The sequence below is a fragment of the Oryzias latipes genome, chromosome 10 (assembly GCF_053564925.1).
Source record: "Oryzias latipes strain Hd-rR chromosome 10, Olatipes_Hd-rR_3.1".
Classification (NCBI taxonomy): Eukaryota; Metazoa; Chordata; class Actinopteri; order Beloniformes; family Adrianichthyidae; genus Oryzias; species Oryzias latipes.
The window spans coordinates 7,504,000-7,522,014 of record NC_136246.1 but is presented as its reverse complement, the minus strand read 5'-3'; the positions used below and the strand labels follow the sequence as shown (position 1 = coordinate 7,522,014).

The window sequence follows — 18,015 nt, the reverse complement described above, 5'->3', positions numbered from 1 at the left end:
CCTTTGGCTGTGTGTCTTAGACATTCAGGTAAAGAAAGGGGTGGAGCTTTTACCCAGCACCACCTGGTGGAGTTAAAATTGAGGTGTAGGAGGACAAACTCAGAGTACTCAGAGTAGTAACGGGCAATGCCCAATGTCAGAACGTCTTTAATTCTCACATTCAGCAGCCTGATAAGAAGTTGGCTGGAGACGTCGCGTCTGACTGGACAATGTTTTCCAGTTCCTATGTCTTTAGTGCTTTTGAAAGCTGTAGTGGAATAGGGGATTGCATCAAAAGTGAAGGAGTCCTATTCAGTCTTGCTGGCTTGTGGCAGCCCTGAGGAGCCCCAACAGACTACAGCCTATGACGTTGAAGAGGCAAAAACTTTGGTCCAGGAAGAGTTCAGAACAGTTGGATATGGAAAGATTTGTTTATGCAAAGTATCATCAAGACAGGAAGCTTTAAGATAGCCAAAGAAAGGCTGTCTTTACATAAATGGAAAGTACAGAGATGTGTGCTTTCAGTGCAATGTTCACACTGCTGTCTTTTAGTAAAGGCTATTTCTATTTGGTCATGTGACATTTACAAGAACTCTCAGAAACATGGAGGGAATGCTCACTCCTCTTTCAGGACTAAAAGATCAAGGAGTTGGTTTTGGGTGATGGAACTGTGATGCAGCAAACAACTGCAGCAGGAGATGAACCAGAAAACTCAACTCCAAAATCAAAAAGCCTGTGTTGTTTTGTAGGACATAGTTTCTGCAAAGCAGCAGGAGTTCATTAGAAATTCACCTCTGAGTTGTGGAAGGGACCCCTGGTATGGAGCAACCCGCCCCCCTTTTCCCTCTATGTTACTGAGAACAGGAAGCATGTGGCCGACTCAGCGCGTCTCAAATAACTCTAAATGTATTTTTTTGTTTCCAATTATAAGCATAATTTTCTTTATAAACGTCCTCCATCAACAGAAAAACGCCACAAGAACATGTTACAAACATCAGAAACCAAATTTTCATTGGGGTGGGTCTTTAGAGCTCACTTCTATGATTTGCCCTCAAACTGAGCCATAGATATCTTGAAAATCCACAAGTACCTTCAAGGATCTATTGAGCATCCAATTGCTAGTTCCAAAAACAGCAGCAGGGTCACCCTTTAACCTGTTTATCCAAAACCACCACATTCCAGTTATGTATACAAGGAATGATGGCACTGTTGGTAAATGTATTTCACAGCCACAGCTACTATGAGCACTGCCTTTTCAGTCTTTAACCAGTGACAGGCTTCAGACAAAAATAAGCGGTATCTTCCAATTGAATCGGTTAGTTCAAAAGGGGCCCAAGTCCAAGAGGTTTGTTTTTCCAGAAAATGATTTTAATTGCATAGCTTAAAAGGAGGCTACACCAAATGATTAATACTTTACCCAGATTTAGCACCAGTTCATAGCTTATAAATGCTGTAACATGAAGCACTTCACTTTTATAATTTCAGAGGACTAGCAAATTAAAGTCTCTGGACTTGGGCCCTTCTTGAATTAAGCAGGGGCGCTGCCATATTGGATAACTAGTGCTGCCATCTATGGGATAAAGCAAAACCCATGCAAGAGAGACGCAAGTCCAGGAATTTTGCACTTAATGCATTTTAAATGTCAAGCATAGTCAATACATTACAACGGACTTTTTTGCACATAATCAGATAGCTTTTCCCTTAAAGACCATAGAAAATATAATATCTCTAATTTGAAAAATTGTGGACTTTGGCCCATTTTGAACTAACCGATTCAATTCTTGTCCAAACTGTGATCAGTTTCAGACACCAGTGTAAAAGAAAAAGATATCGTCCAAACAAAGAGACCCTCAACACAGGAGGAGTGGCTACAAAAACTGTATCTGATGTGTCTTACTTTTTTTCCCTTTTTTAATCCACTTGAACGGCTCCAGATTCTTTGCTTCTTTCATCTACAATTGCCTTCACTCGATCAGTTGAGCCTTTGTGCCTACAAGTGTCATTGTGTGTGTTTCTCTGACAATGACTGTTCCCCTCCTCCTATCTGCACACTTTTGCCCCTTTGCCTTTCATTCCACACTAGAAATGTATTCTTTGAGCATCACTACCATCTCTCCTCTGTGTACTTGACTCAGTGTGCCCTCCACTGCTTTCACTGTAGTCCTTCTTATGTTGTAACTGGATTAAGCCGGACTTAATGTTTCTGCAAAAAGACAAAGTTCTGTTTTGAAGTCATATTATAATGTCCTCTCTGTGTGTTATGTATTATTCAAATAGTTCCAAGCTGTCAGGCTGTCCACTGAAAACCATAGCAACCAGAAAATGATCTTCAAGCATCTCGTCCGTGTTCCGTAACTCTGTGATGGAGGTTTGTGCTCTGATCAAAAGTCAATGATTGTCTCAACATTTTTCTTCTGTAGCCATGCTAACATGGTGTGCAGACAGACTCCTTCTGGATTAATAGCTCCTTAGAATTCTCTGTGCTTTTCTCCTATCATCAAACACATCCCTTATCATTTGCGAGGCTTTTATTGTCCATACCATAATTATAAACCTTTTTTTTAGCAACTGTCACCACTTTGGGCTCATCTTTGGGCTCTCCAAAGATGAGATTCTTTAGTCCTAATAAATACAATGTCCAAACACTTAAGCTCCCTAAAACTCATTCTGTTTTCATCTCTATTAAACATAAGTTGGGGGGACTCACTGCCTCCTTGTTGACTCGTCTTGTTATCCAGCTGTTAGCCACTATCCATATTATCAAATATCCATAAATGCAAGAAAATCTATAAAAAAAACTTTATAGAGAGAACCTAAAGGTCATTGGGTGTACATACAAATTCCAAAAATATAAATGTGTGAACTAGGACATAGTAAAATATTGAATATTTTACAATGATAATCAATAAGCTACTTATTTTCATACTGAATCGTAATTACTGGCTTAATGTGAATATTTCATTTGATGATGATCAATGAGCGCAACATAACTGTACCATGATGGTCATACTTTAAAGTTTCCTGAAATGATGTGACAGTATTTTCCTGATGATGATTGAAAAGGTTCTGATTTTTATGTGGATCATTAATTAGTGAATTCTGATGATGATCAATATAAATTACATTTCTATAACATTAATATAGCATTATAATATTGCTTTCTTAGAGACTGTAAGTATGTTTTGAAAATAATCAATAACCACTCCATTTCATTTCTTGATCAGTTATTTATACTCTCCCTTTCATGCCACAGATTAAATTCTACTTGAATTTGATTGTGACTGTATGCTTTACTGCAAAAACACGTCTATTTATATTTAGGAGTAATTACTGTAAACTATCAAGAAGACGGCATCATCTTAGACGATCTGGGAAGGAAGGCACTTTGCATGAACCGGAAGGCAGATGATTTCTCGTCCAATCAGAGCACGAGAAATCATCTGCCTTCCGGTTCATGCAAAGTGCCTTCCTTTACATGCAAAGTCACTTCCGTTTCATGCATACTCCTCTCTCACACGCACATATATACTCTTCCTCGCACGCACATATATACTTGACTTTCACATACATATATTCTTTTTTAAGTGTGACAATGAGAGTGAGAATGTATGTATGTGTAAAGTAATATATATGCATGCGAGTGAGAGAATATATGGATGTGCAAGTGAGAATATATGTATGTGCAAGTGAGAATATATGTATGTGCAAGTGAGAATATGTGTATGCGTAAGAGAATATATGTATGCGAAAGAGAGTATATATGACTGTGCAAGAGAGAATATATGTATGCGTAAGAGAATGACTGTGAGAGCAAGAATGTATGAATGTGAATGGTTCAGAATAAATAATGTCTTATACGGTCCCTCATAAATTCATGTATTAATTTATTTCTGAAATGGGTTTGTTGCAGTATTTGGTTATTTATAAATGCTTGAAATTAATCAATCAAATCAAATCAAACTATCCTTTATGTCAGTGATAAACTTATCAACACAACATTTTAAAAATTCTTGGGGTTCCTTTTGGCCTTGATAACGGATTGGGCGCCACAGCTTCACCAACAATGAATCTGAAGGAAAAGAGGTGACAAAGAAGAAAACCTTCTCTTGCTTCTCAGGTTTTATTTTTTAGAACAAAGTTTAAAAAACATCTCTCTTTAGGAACATCTCTAACTGTCTACTAATATTTAAATCACCAAAAGACGCTAAGCCCTGACCTCTAAATCTAATAGATCTTAAATATTACATGCTTCAATCATATTGAGTGCATATAATAAAACCGCTTTAAAAAATATGATCCTAAACATACCGGAACTTTTTCTGCGCACGTTTATAAACATCAGCCTTTGTGGGATATCACCAAAAATCCCAGGATTTCTACCTTAGAATCCTTTCCTCTGCACTCAGCGAACAGAAGAGGAAGAAAAGCAGCTGTATGTAGCAGGGAGACGGTGCGCGGGGCTGTCCTAGTTTGAAAAGCCACCCACGGATTGTAGCAGTGTACCTGCACATTCTATTCTGTCATGTGTGTGTGCACACACTGTCTTTGGAGGAGAAATGTACACGCCACATGGTTGTCAGCAGTGTACTTAATGTATCTGGAATACTATCAAGTTAAAACTCAAGGATATTTAGGAATGAAAGCGTTCATGCTTCCCCCCTGATGACATGTGTTCAATCACCAACAAGAGGTGAACTTACAGTATTGTAGGAAAGACTGCAGCTGCACAAAGCAGAAACCAGCATTCTGGACATGTGACTGCGCAAACTCAAGTCTGGAAAACACAAAAAGGAAAAGCCGTCGTTAATGCACGCCGTCTGCATGAGCCGTGTAGCATGATGTCACATGACAAGACAGGAACGTCCGAAGCTTTCAGAATGTCAGCACACGCCACGCTTGTGTAAAGCGCTCATCATCAACAAGGACGTCATGGACAGAGACAAAAACAACGGCTGAAACACACACCCGTCTGACACATTTAGAGGTTCTGAACTCGCTTTCAAAGTATTCTCTAAGTCTTGGACATGTACTAGAATGAGGCAAAATAAAAGCATAAATATAGAAAGAAAAAAAACTGAACATCTTTAAAACATATGCAAGACTTTGTATCACTCAAACAAACATTCATTTCTAAAACTCTGATCATCTTTTGATCTATTTTTAACGTTTTCCCAGTAGTCCTTTAATTAGGATTATACTGTTTTTAGACTAAATTTAATAACCTGTGTCGTTTTCTAGGACATAGTTTCTGCAGAGCGCAAGGAGTTCATCAGAAATTTGCCTAAGTTGCGGCTGGGACTGTTGGTGTGGGATAAGCCTTCCCTCATGTCCCATCATCCCTTTGTTTACGCTCTCTCTCAATATCTTAAAGCCCCTAACAAACCCCAACCTAACATTACTTGTGTAACAAAAATGCAAAGCAATATTGGATCTATCCAGACGTCCAGTTCTGATCCAGATTCCAGCTCAGACGAGGAAAACAAAGACGTTCATGGATCTATTTGTAACAACAGAATGGAGCAGAGCAGGGAACTTGTGCCAATTGTAGATTTATGCGTCACACCTATAAGCTTTTTTCATCTGCTCCTGTTTCACAACAATTGAAATAAAGAAATACTGAGCGTGATTTCCTTTATACATGTCCTCTATTATGAGAAACAAAACACAAAAGATTTTCATTGGAATGGGTCTTTAAAAAAGAAACAATATAGTAAAAACTGCGGAGGGATTTCAAATATTAAAACAGTAGAAGGGATTATTTAATAGTATTTACCTTGATTTGATTAGCTTTGACTAAAATGCAAATTACATAAAACGTGCTGAAATTCAATGATTTCAAGTCAATAGCTGCGATTACATGTGCAAATGTCTTTGATTGGATCAAAGATGGGATTAGAATTGAACTGTGTACATGGGCCCAGAAAAACTTTATCCCATTATAACAAACGTTTACATACGCCACAGTTTCAGTCGGAAAAAATCATTTTGACATTTGGAGAACTCTAAAATACCGGAAACTACAATAGAAGAAGAAATACAGAGTTCCGTTAAACACAGAAAACTGCAGCATAGAGTGGGATGATCTTCTCAACATGCTTTTCTTATTATGATTATTATGTAGCCAGGTGGAGAAGGTGTAGGTACAGGGTTGTGCCACTAGAGGGCGCTTCCTGGGTTTTCGGTGAACAGTTCAGTAAGGAGGTGGTGGGTTCTGGGGACCGTTATTTGACAGTTGTTTGACGGTTGTTTTGATCTGCGGATTCAAGGCGGTTGAAACCTGGCGTGAAGAGTCGTTAAGAGGGTAAACAAACATAAAAAGGTAAAAAAAGAAGTTGTGTTTACTGTAATTGTTGTAAAAGTATTCTGTTTTAAGAAATTTGATGAAATTAGTAATTTGATTTGTACAATTGTCGCTGCATTTTACGTGTGTTTTACAGCAGTGCTCGACGAAGCCAATGTTGTGACTGGTGATCAACTTTGCCGTCATTCCTGTTACAGTTTGGGCCACAGAGCACCTGCTGTAGTTATTCTTGTGTACTCTTTTTCTTAAATTTGATCTTTTTCTCCATTTTTGTTTTGTTTACACTTGTTTTCTTTCGTGATTTTGGAAGATCGGAAAGTGACTGGCTAAAAGAAGCATCTAGATGGCATAATAGATCCACATTTTGTTTTTGTTTTTTTATCTTCCTGATTACCATTTTTTTTTAAATCTGAAATCCTGAGTTACATTTTTGTTTTGGAATAAAGAACCCAAAGACAGTTTTGTGTCCTGTGCAGGCTTGAATTCGCCAGGCTACACAATTTGGTACCAGGAGTGGGGTTCTGCAAAATTAGCAACTCAGGAGTTTTTGCAATATAATAAAAAATATATAAAAAAAAAAAATTTTTTAAAGAGTACACAGAATAACTATAGTTGCACCAGCTTAAGTGCCTGGTGAGGAGGAAACCATTAAAAGGATTGTCGTGGGATTGATCACACCACCGGAGACCTGGCAGGATCGTCGTGGGAGTGACCACAGCACCGGAGACCTGGCAGGATCGTCGTGGGAGTGACCACAGCACCAGAGACCTGGCAGGATCGTCGTGGGAGTGACCACATCACCGGAGATCAACTTCCTGCAGCCCGGTAGACGACAGCTCATCCTGGGACGAGGAAGAGTCATCGGACCAACACATCTGGACCTGCATCTGAGTAAAACCTGACATCCAGCTGTTGACCTTCGCTCGAACACATTCAGCCATGTCGCAGGAAGGCAGTGAGAATGAGCCAGTCTCCAACATAGACTCAGAAATAGACCCTGTCACTGTACTGCAGACGCAGTTATCAGAACTAAGTTGTAAGCATGACCAGGCTATGGCTCAGATAGCCGCTCTGAGTAATGGAACAAACCGATCATACATTTACTTGCCTAGGGAACGCCCTATTCAGCCGTTTAGTGGTGATTCAACAGTCGATGGCCGCTCTGTTGATGAATTTTTAGATGAAATCCCGCGAGCTATTAGAGCTAGAGGTCTGGGAGAGGAAGATCAGGTGGATTTCATTATGTCACATCTTAGAGGGTCAGCACTGGAGGAGGTCAAGTTGTGCACAGAAGATGAGTTTAAGGCACCTGATGAAATTGTCAACTTACTCAGAGATGCTTACAGGGAGAAACGCAGTGTAGCACAACTTTTACAGACTTTCTACAGCCGCCACCAGGTAGAGGGTGAAGATTTTTTTGAATATTCCCACGCACTGTCACAGATCCTTCGCTCAGTTTTAAAACAAAAACCAGATGCAATTCTTGATGCAAAGATGGCAGTCAGAGACCAGTTTGTTGAAGGAATAAGAGATTCCGCACTCAGAAGGGAGCTCCGCAGAATGCTTAGAGACAAACCAGATTCCTCGCTCTTCGAAGTGCGCCAGGAAGCAATTTCATGGTCAGCAGAGGACAGGCCCATTAACACTAGAGTTGTAAAAAGCAGGAGTATATTGGGCAATGATGGGAGCGATGGAAGCCAACCTACACGTAGTACACCCGAGAGGTCAACTGCCACATTAGATGATATTCTTAAAGTGGTCTCTGAACAAGGCAAAGCTATAGGGGAGTTGGTTAATGTGGTTAGAGAAGGAGTTGTTTTCCGGGGAAGCTCCCACAGAGATGAGAGAGTAAAAACAAAGTTCCAGTATACGGATGATGGCAAACCTATTTGTTTTAAGTGCAACAGAGTGGGACACATCGCTCGGGAGTGCAGATCACACAAAAAGGGAAGTCAACCTACCACTTCTGAAACACCCGCCCAGGGAAACTAACACCCTCGGTTGCCAAGAGCCAGGCAATCCGAGGTGGAAGTAAAGGCTCTCAGATTCTTACTCGAGAGAGATTCCTAGAACGTGCTGTGGGCTCATGTCCCGAAGTTGAAGTTGAGGTGGGTGGAGTCAAGACTAGATGTATATTAGATAGTGGAAGTCAGGTCAGCACCCTTTCTGAGTCATTTTTTCGTCAGCACCTGCTTGGTGAGGATGAGGATATAATTCCCACAGCCAAGTGGCTTAAACTAACAGCTGCTAATTCACTGCCTATTCCTTACATAGGTTACGTGGAGTTAGATGTGAAGACTATGGGATTAACTGTTACAGAGTGTGGATTTTTGGTAGTGAGGGATCCTGATAAGCAGCAGGTGAGGATGCAGAACAGCGGTTTAGTTTCAGATAGGGTCAGCACAATGACAAATGAAACCCAGCAGCCGGATAAAAATAATCCTCCACTGCTTATAGGGATGAATGTGATAAAGAGATGCAAAGAGTTGTATATTGCCAGTTTGGACTCCACACTTGGAGGCCAGTTAGATTCAGCTTGGAAAGAAACGCTGCAAAAGTTGCAAATGGATGATGGGGCAGAAAAAGTTTCTGCAGCTAGGGTGGCAAGTAAAAATGCCACCCATGTGCCAGCAGCTTCGGTAGCCACCGTGTATGCTAAAAGGGGCACAAAACACTCTCATGGGCTGCTGTTGCTTGAGCCAACGAACACACCCATGCCCAGTGGCCTGATTGTGATCCCTACCTTGGTGGACGTTGCTAAACGTGTGTTTCCTGTACAAGTGGTGAACCTCTCTGAAGAGGACTTATGGTTATCACCGAAAACTAGACTGGGGATCCTTTCCAAAGTGGAGTGTGTTGAACCAGCAGCTGAGGTGTCTTTCAATCGCATCTCTGCAGATCATGAGGAAGTAACGATAGAACAGAAAGAGGCTAGTGTTTCGGAAGATGCACCACATCTGTTATTGGATCACCTGAAAATTGGTGGCACCACGGAACAGCAGACCAGGCTGGCAAAACTTATTTCTCAGTACACTGATGTGTTCGCGTTGAGTGATGAGGACCTTGGCTATGCTGACAGGATACAACATGAAATTCACTTAACCGATGATGTCCCAGTTACTCAGCCCTACAGGCGGGTACCACCCACTCAGTACAAGGAGGTCAAAGATCATATTGCACAACTTTTAAGGAAGGGGGTAATCCAAGAAAGTACCAGTGCTTATGCGTCCCCGATTGTAATAGTGCGAAAAGCAGACAACAGCTTGAGACTGTGTGTGGATTACAGACGCCTCAATGCCAAAACCCGACGCGATGCCTTTCCATTGCCTCGGATCGATGAGTGCTTTGATGCTTTGCACGGGGCAAAATTTTTCTCAACCATCGATCTCGCTAGTGGCTATCATCAGGTTGCAGTACATGAGAATGACAGGCACAAAACAGCCTTTATAACACCTTTTGGGCTATTTGAGTACACTAGACTGCCTTTTGGAGTCTGCAATGGGCCAGCAACTTTTCAACGACTCATGCAGGCTACTATGAGTGACTTAGTGTTCCAGATCATGCTTGTGTACTTGGATGACATTTTGGTCTACTCACCAACGTTCGATGGGCATTTGACTCGGTTACAGACTGTGTTTCAGAGGCTCAGGGAAACAGGATTAAAGGTGAAGGTGGAAAAATGTAATTTCCTCCAATCAAGCGTGCGGTTTCTGGGCCACCAGATTTCCGCTGATGGAATAGGCACAGATCCAGATAAGGTGGTGGCGGTTAAGCAATGGCCAGTTCCAGCTTCCGTTAAAGAGTTGAGATCATTTTTGGGCTTTTGCAGTTACTACCGCCGGTTTTTGCAGGGTTTTTCGCAACTGGCAGGTCCCTTACATGATGCGGTCAATACCTGCCTGAATCAGAGTAACATGTCTAGGTCGAAAAATCTGTTTAAAAGTGTTTGGACTGCAGAATGTCAAGATTCCTTTGAGGAGCTTAAAGAGAGACTGACCAGTGCCCCTCTACTTGGGTATGCTAACTTTTCCCTCCCATTTATCTTGGAGACAGACGCCAGCAGTTTAGGACTAGGAGCAGTCCTCTATCAGATTCAAGATGGGGAGAAGCGTGTTATAGCATATGCCAGTAGGAGACTGAGAGGTGCAGAGAAGAATGATCGGAATTACAGCAGCATGAAGCTTGAGCTTCTCGCTTTAAAGTGGGCTGTATCTGAAAAGTTCAGAGGTTATCTTTTGGGGGCCAAATTTACTGTGATGACAGACAATAATCCCCTGTGTCATCTCGACTCAGCAAGGTTGGGCGCCGTTGAACAGCGCTGGATAGCACAGTTGGCCCCGTTTGACTTTGACGTTCGTTATCGCCCTGGGAGATGTAACGCAGCAGCAGATGCACTGTCTAGGCAGCCGTTAGCAGGGGAGCCGGAAACAAATGGTGACGAGGAGTTTGATGGATGTATATCCATTTGCAACATGATTCAGAGAGGCACATCCCTTGACCCAGATTTAGTGTGTGAAGGTATCAAGTGCTGTCAGGTTAGAGAGATGCGGGCTACAGCTGCTGAGCAGGTTGTTGAGAACAAAGATCTTCAAGGTAACACGCCAACTCTGCCAGGTTACTCAAAAGAGGAGTTGAGGCAGTTTCAACAAACAGACCCAACCATTAAGTCCTTTTGTCAGTTTTGGGATCAGAAGACAAAACCCACTTATCAGCAAAGGAGGAGTTTAGCTAAACCCGTCATCTCCCTGCTCAGACAGTGGTCAAGAATTATAGATGTAGATGGATTGTTATATCGTGTTATTGAGGATGATCACAAACTTGAGTGTCAACAACTTCTTTTGCCCGAATGTTTGAAAGACTCAGTACTTGAAAGTGTGCATAATCAGATGGGTCATCAAGGAATAGAGCGCACGCAGAACCTTTTGAAACAGAGGTGTTTCTGGGTTGGGATGTATGAAGATGTCGAGCGGTGGGTGAAACAGTGTGAAAGATGTATACTCACCAAACTGCCACAACCTCACATACGTACCCCTATGAAACATTTTCTTGCTACACGCCCTCTTGAGGTAGTTGCAGTGGATTTTACGTTGTTGGAGCCAGCTTCCGATGGTCGAGAGAATGTGTTAGTTGTAACTGATGTTTTCACCAAATTTACACAGGCGTTTCCAACACGAGATCAAAAAGCTGATACCACTGCGAAGGTCTTGCTCAGAGAGTGGTTTATGAAGTATGGGGTACCTGAGAGGTTACATTCCGATCAGGGAAGGAACTTTGAGAGTGAGGTCATTCAGGAACTGTGTAAATTGTATGGAGTTAAGAAAACGCGCACCACACCCCATCATCCCCAGGGTAATGCCCAGTGTGAGCGTTTTAATAGGACTTTGCATGACCTCCTGCGTACGCTCCCACCAGAGAAAAAACGTAGGTGGCCTGAGTATTTGCCAGAGTTGATTTATGCCTACAATGTAACTCCACACGCCACCACGGGGTACTCACCGTACTATCTCCTGTATGGGGTACATCCACACCTCCCTGTAGATGCGTTGTTAAATCAAGATCAGGTGGTAGATAGAAAACATGACTGGTTGGTGGTTCATCAGGAACGTCTGCATGAGGCCCATAACAGAACTAGGCAGTATTCTGAACAAAAAGCTGCAGAACGGCTTGAACTGGAGAAGAGCAAAGTTTACTGTCCTCCTGTGGAAATAGGTCAATTAGTTTATCTCCGTCAGTGGCCCCAGGGTAGAAACAAAATTCAGGATGCCTGGAGTTCAGTGATTTACCGGGTCCTGGATGTGCAAGACAGCACACACACTGTGGAGCCATTGGAGGGTGGTCCCATCAAAAGGGTCCATCGAGTAAACCTAAGACCCTGTCCAGGCCCAGTTCCAGCACCAAGGAAATTGAAAAAGGACACTTCCACTTCTACTATAGCTGCTCCTGTGGAAGTTCGTAAAGAGAATCTGGAGTCAGACCCAGATTATGTACTGTTGGAGGAAACAACTTATCCACATTTGGACCAAGAACTGAACACAGACACTGATGGTGTTCCTGATTGCCAGGTCTTGGAGTCCTGGAGCACTGGTGGAACGGTTGATGGTGGAACACCTCTCCCAGGTTCAGAACTAAAGGACATTGTGACAAACAGCATGTCTGGAAGAGATGCTGAGACCGAGGTGCCGGTTCCAGCCCCTCGCCGGAGTCAGAGAGCAACCGCGGGATTACATTCAAATCCACATCATCTCCCCAGATCAACCTGTAATGCTATTTCTTTAAGTCCTGCTGTATTGTCACAGCTGTTGATCAATGTGGGTACAGCATTCTTCAGAGAAGCAATGAATGAAGGAAAGTGTGTAAATTAGGTCACCGAGGGCGGTGCCTGGAAAGCAGGGGAGAATGTAGCCAGGTGGAGAAGGTGTAGGTACAGGGTTGTGCCACTAGAGGGCGCTTCCTGGGTTTTCGGTGAACAGTTCAGTAAGGAGGTGGTGTGTTCTGGGGACCGTTATTTGACAGTTGTTTGACGGTTGTTTTGATCTGCGGATTCAAGGCGGTTGAAACCTGGCGTGAAGAGTCGTTAAGAGGGTAAACAAACATAAAAAGGTAAAAAAAGAAGTTGTGTTTACTGTAATTGTTGTAAAAGTATTCTGTTTTAAGAAATTTGATGAAATTAGTAATTTGATTTGTACAATTGTCGCTGCATTTTACGTGTGTTTTACAGCAGTGCTCGACGAAGCCAATGTTGTGACTGGTGATCAACTTTGCCGTCATTCCTGTTACAGTTCGGGCCACAGAGCACCTGCTGTAGTTATTCTTGTGTACTCTTTTTCTTAAATTTGATATTTTTCTCCATTTTTGTTTTGTTTACACTTGTTTTCTTTCGTGATTTTGGAAGATCGGAAAGTGACTGGCTAAAAGAAGCATCTAGATGGCATAATAGATCCACATTTTGTTTTTGTTTTTTTATCTTCCTGATTACCATTTTTTTTTAAATCTGAAATCCTGAGTTACATTTTTGTTTTGGAATAAAGAACCCAAAGACAGTTTTGTGTCCTGTGCCGGCTTGAATTCGCCAGGCTACAATTATGAAGCGCTTGTTCGCTCATCATTTTTTTAATCCGTTCTTTCTTGGTGGAGTGGAGCCGGAAGAAGGGTTAGGGTTAGGCTAATACGTGCCAACGACAACATTTAGCCAGGGATCCACCTAAAATCCATGAGGGCAATGCTGCAATCTGCATCTTGACTGAATGTAAATATGTGGGAATAACATCCGCCTTTATTTTGTCTGGACACGACTTGTAACACAAATTGACTAATGTTTACACATTTTCTCAGGACTGCGCGGCATTTCTCCATTCAAAAGACGCCCCGCCAGCTCACACACCATCCCAGAGCTGCTCCTCTGCTTGGAGACACGGTTCTACTGAGTCCAGCAGCTCGCTCACGCAGAGCAGTCTGAAGCCTCCTCCAGAGCGCACACCGTAACGAAGCAGCCTTCCCACACACGAGTCCATCTGCTCTGCTCAGAGACATGCTAAGCACAGGTGGAGCAGGCAACCGGTCCTGTTCGCGCTCCAAAGCCTTCTCTGGAGCACCACACCGTCTATGCATGACGTTAAACCAGAGCAGTAGTGGCCCACAATAGGAATAAATTGTCTATATGGACCACAATAGGATCAACAATCAGCATAACCCACCTATCTCGATCGGAAAGAAATTTTGATCCGAACGAGTCTGATCAGGGCAGAGTATTCTGAACAGCGTGTTCACATGACGCATTATTCTGATCAGACGTTCACTCAGATTACTCTTGTCCACGTGACCACAGCTAGTGTTGTTTGCAGTGGCTCAGACGATTGAGCGGGTCGGCCAATGATCGATGGGTTGGCGGTACTAGACACCTCACCCTCCCTGCCTCCAGTGTGGCTCCACTGGTGTGTGAATGTCCCGGTGATGGTCAGAGGGGCGAACTGGCAGCCACACCTCTGTCAGTCTGCCCCAGGGCAGCTGTGGCTACATCAGTAGATACCATCACCCAGTATGAATGAGGAGTGAATGAATAATGGACACTTTGAGCGACTGGAAAAGCACAGATAAATCTAATACATTACTATTATTCATTTATTCAAACCTAGAAAGATCGCAAATCTTCTTAATCTCTCTCTACACATTGCAGTTACACATCTGCTAAAGACACAACCTGAAAAGCTCATTCTTTACTTAAGTAGTACTTTTGAATAAAAACTGTTCAAATATAAGATATGCTGTTGGGTATCTGCCTTAGATTACCAGTTTCCTCTCTCTCTGCTGTCCTCTCCTGTCTGTTCTGTGCTGGCGTTTCTCTGTTGGTCGCTGTTTCTGGATTCATTGTGGGGATTCTAACCAACTTCAAGCCATGAACCTGCTCAACTCTCCAGTACATAATAGTCAAATGTCTGGTTTATGTCGCTGAAGTCTGAGACGAAAAGAGGGAACAGATGGAGAAACAGGGATGAGACTCCATTAGGAGGAAATCTGGAGATTGCAAAGGTCAGCAGAACTCTGGCTAAGAAATGCAACTGCACACAACTAGAGAAACACACTGTGTGTTACATCACCCCAGAACACAACCTGCTGAGAAATGCTAAACTAGCAGCAGCTCACACTGCTCACACACCTACACACAACCTCACTGTTTGTTCTCACCTTTTTGTTAATGTTTAAATATCATCTGCAGCTTTTTCATGTTTATCTCAAATTACAGTACAAAGATGTCTGCAGTGCTGTTGCATTCAGAGAAGAAAGGTGGAGGTGAGTGTTTCCATCCAACCAAATAAAGACTGTGACCACAAGAAAAGAACTGAGGTCAGGTGAGCCCTGATGGTGCCGCAGAAAAAGAAAAGAAGATGACAGTTGATAACCACCATGTGACGGAGACGATCTCTGCTGATGGTGGAAATGGACACGTTCACACAAACAAATCAAACCCCCAACATGGATGAAGAAGTGATCGGAAAAACCTTCAAACAGTTCAAGCGGGAAAGACCCATGACTAAGAATGCATTCACTAAACAAACCCATTTCCTGAGCAGGAGAGCTCCAGGTACAGCAGGAAATGAGCCGTAAGAAGAGTTCAAAAAGGTCACAGCTGAGGCAAGAAACGTTAGTGAAGTCAATGATGCTGCTAGAGCTGGTCTGCCTTAAAGAGATGGAGGTTAGAGCTGCAGATACTGAATAACCGGAGCCTGACAAACAAAAAGATGATTTGGAAAAAAGAATGATACTTCAGTCCTAGCAGCACTTATCCCTTGTGCTATCTTGTGGGGTCCAGATGACCCCACTCCCAACGTTAACATGCCTTGGAGGTTACAACAACATGGCAACAGCATCCTTCACAACTATGCAAGCCACACCCACCAAACATGACATTTACCTGCTAGGTAACTTATCTAGTTAACCGGGATTTATTGGTTGTCAAAGAAGCTTTCATTGTTGGAGAAGAGACGGACAGTCGGCGGAAACGAGGAGAATGAACCGTACCCTTCAACCCATTTTCTTCACCCGCTTTATCCCTTTCAGGGTCTGCCAAAGCCTAATCTGGCTTCTGTTGGGTGAAGGTGAGGTACATCCCGTCACCAGTCTGTCACAGGACCACAATCACACACCCATGTACACTCACAGTAACACGTAACGACAATTTAAAGAAATCAATGAACCAATGAAGCATGTCTTTGGACGGTGGAAGGAAGCCGCGTGCCTGGAGAAAACCCTCGCATGCACGGGGAGAACATGCAGACTCCACTCAGAAATGTCCCAGCAGGGATTTGAACCAGGAGGCATGCTGCAAGACGGTTACTTAGGAGAAAACGGTTAAGAAGGTACGCTGATAAGTGTGTATGACGTATAGATTGTTGGGAAGATGCAATGTACATCACGTTAAAAGTGGTTTAAGGAGCCTGCATTCATCCGACCACATAATGAGTTGTGTTTCATCGTCATGGTTGGTACATTCCTACTCTGATTACATCCCAAAACGTCTGGCTACGGTGGCTGTTTGGGTTCAGTTGCTCCGCTCCGAGGACGGGTCGTATTCAGATTGAGGAACACTGAGCGAAATGAAGCTCTGTCTGATTGGAAACAAACCAAGAGCGCCTCCAAAGATGAGTCCAAGAGCGGTTCCTGGTCCGAGCCCAGGGTCCACTTGTGTGTGTTCGGACTGAAAATTTGTTTCAGATTTTCAGGGGACACAAACTGTGTCCAGCCTGAACAAGTTTAAACTTTCACAGTGACTTCAGCTCAGGTGACCAACAGCCCCACCCTGGAGTGCCCAGACTCTGCCTCCTCAAGAGGAGTTGAGTCGGAGCCGAGGAGATCCGGGAAGTATTCATTCCACAACTTAACATTATTCCCAGTCAAAGTAAACGGCTCCTCGCCAGCATAGAAAACTGTTCTAGAAAAAAAAAAAAAATTCAAACAGCAGAAAACAGGACGTTTTCTCTAGAATTGTCAGAAAACGGTCAATCGCTCAGGCCAAACCATGGTGTTGACTAACTTGATGTGTTTCAGTTTACTAAAGAGAATCAAGAAAAAACGACAACTCATTTGCTTCAAGAGCCACTGATCTAAAAAAAAATACATTTCACATTCTAAGCTGCATGGTGGGGCAGTGGTTAGCTCTCACCTTACAGTAAGAATGCCCTGGTTCAAATCCCAGCCAGAACCCTTTTGCATGAAGTTAGCATGTTCTTGTGCATGTGTGAGTTTTCTCTCACAGTTCAAAAACATGCTGTATGTGTGTGTGTGTGTGTGTGTGTGTGTGTGTGTGTGTGTGTGTGTGTGTGTGTGTGTGTGTGTGTGTGTGTGTGTGTGTGTGTGTGTGTGTGTGTGTGTGTATATATATATATATATATATATATATATTCATGCAAAGAAATATAATTGTCAAGATAATTTATGCCCCTTGTGTAAAAATGAGCTTGAAACCCAAAACCATCTTGTGATTTGGTTCAAAATTTGTGGCTGCATTTAATGACTGGCTTTCAACAAAAACAGTCATTCCAAACTTTCATCTTGGATTTATACACAGACAAAAATGTTTCATTTTTAATTAACATTTAATCATTGTAGGAAATACTTTATTCAAAAATACCATTGAATAAAACTGCAGTCATTTTTTATTTTTTTTAAAGAACTTCCAAAAATCCCCCCAAAAAATAGAAAGCAGTTAAGATCATTTATCCGTTTGCCCTTAAGTGGTGCCTTGTTTCCTTGTTTTTACTTTATTCCAGGATTTTTCATTTGTTTGTCGTCTTTGTTGATTGGAGTTGCATTTTCTTATGTCTGCTGCTTGGTCTTTGTTCCAGTGTTGGATGTTGGCAAATTTTACAGAAGTTGCCTTATAGTTTGTGAGCATGTTGCCTGAATGTCAGTAAAAAATAAAATAAAATAAAACAAAATAGTACAAACATCATTGGCGTCTCTAAAATTGCCCCTAGGAATGAATCGAGTGTGTGACCCCACAGCAGACTGGTGACCTGTTCAGGGTGTACCTCACCTTCCCCCACCAGTGGCTGGGAGGGCTCCTGCGACCCCGTGACCCTGAAAGGAACTCTGTGGGATCTGAGGACGGATGGAACATTCTTTGTTCCAGGTACATTTAGGACGAGTGGGTTAAAACATCTTTTACAGTGATTTGACAGTTTATCCCCAAATGATTCATGTAAACCTCATAACTGAAGATATGAAAACCAAACAACAGC

The 18,015-nt window shown here is 42.5% G+C and overlaps 1 long non-coding RNA gene across 1 annotated transcript; it reads right to left on the bottom strand.

Moving 5' to 3' along the window:
- Positions 1–3,942: 3,942 nt before the first annotated feature.
- LOC144994847 (uncharacterized) lies at positions 3,943–14,704 on the bottom strand. Its single transcript, XR_013658498.1, has 3 exons — positions 14,567–14,704; positions 4,680–4,753; positions 3,943–4,048 (listed from the first exon to the last, which is right to left on the bottom strand). It is a non-coding gene; the product is annotated as an uncharacterized LOC144994847 (long non-coding RNA).
- Between the last annotated feature and the right edge of the window lie 3,311 nt (positions 14,705–18,015).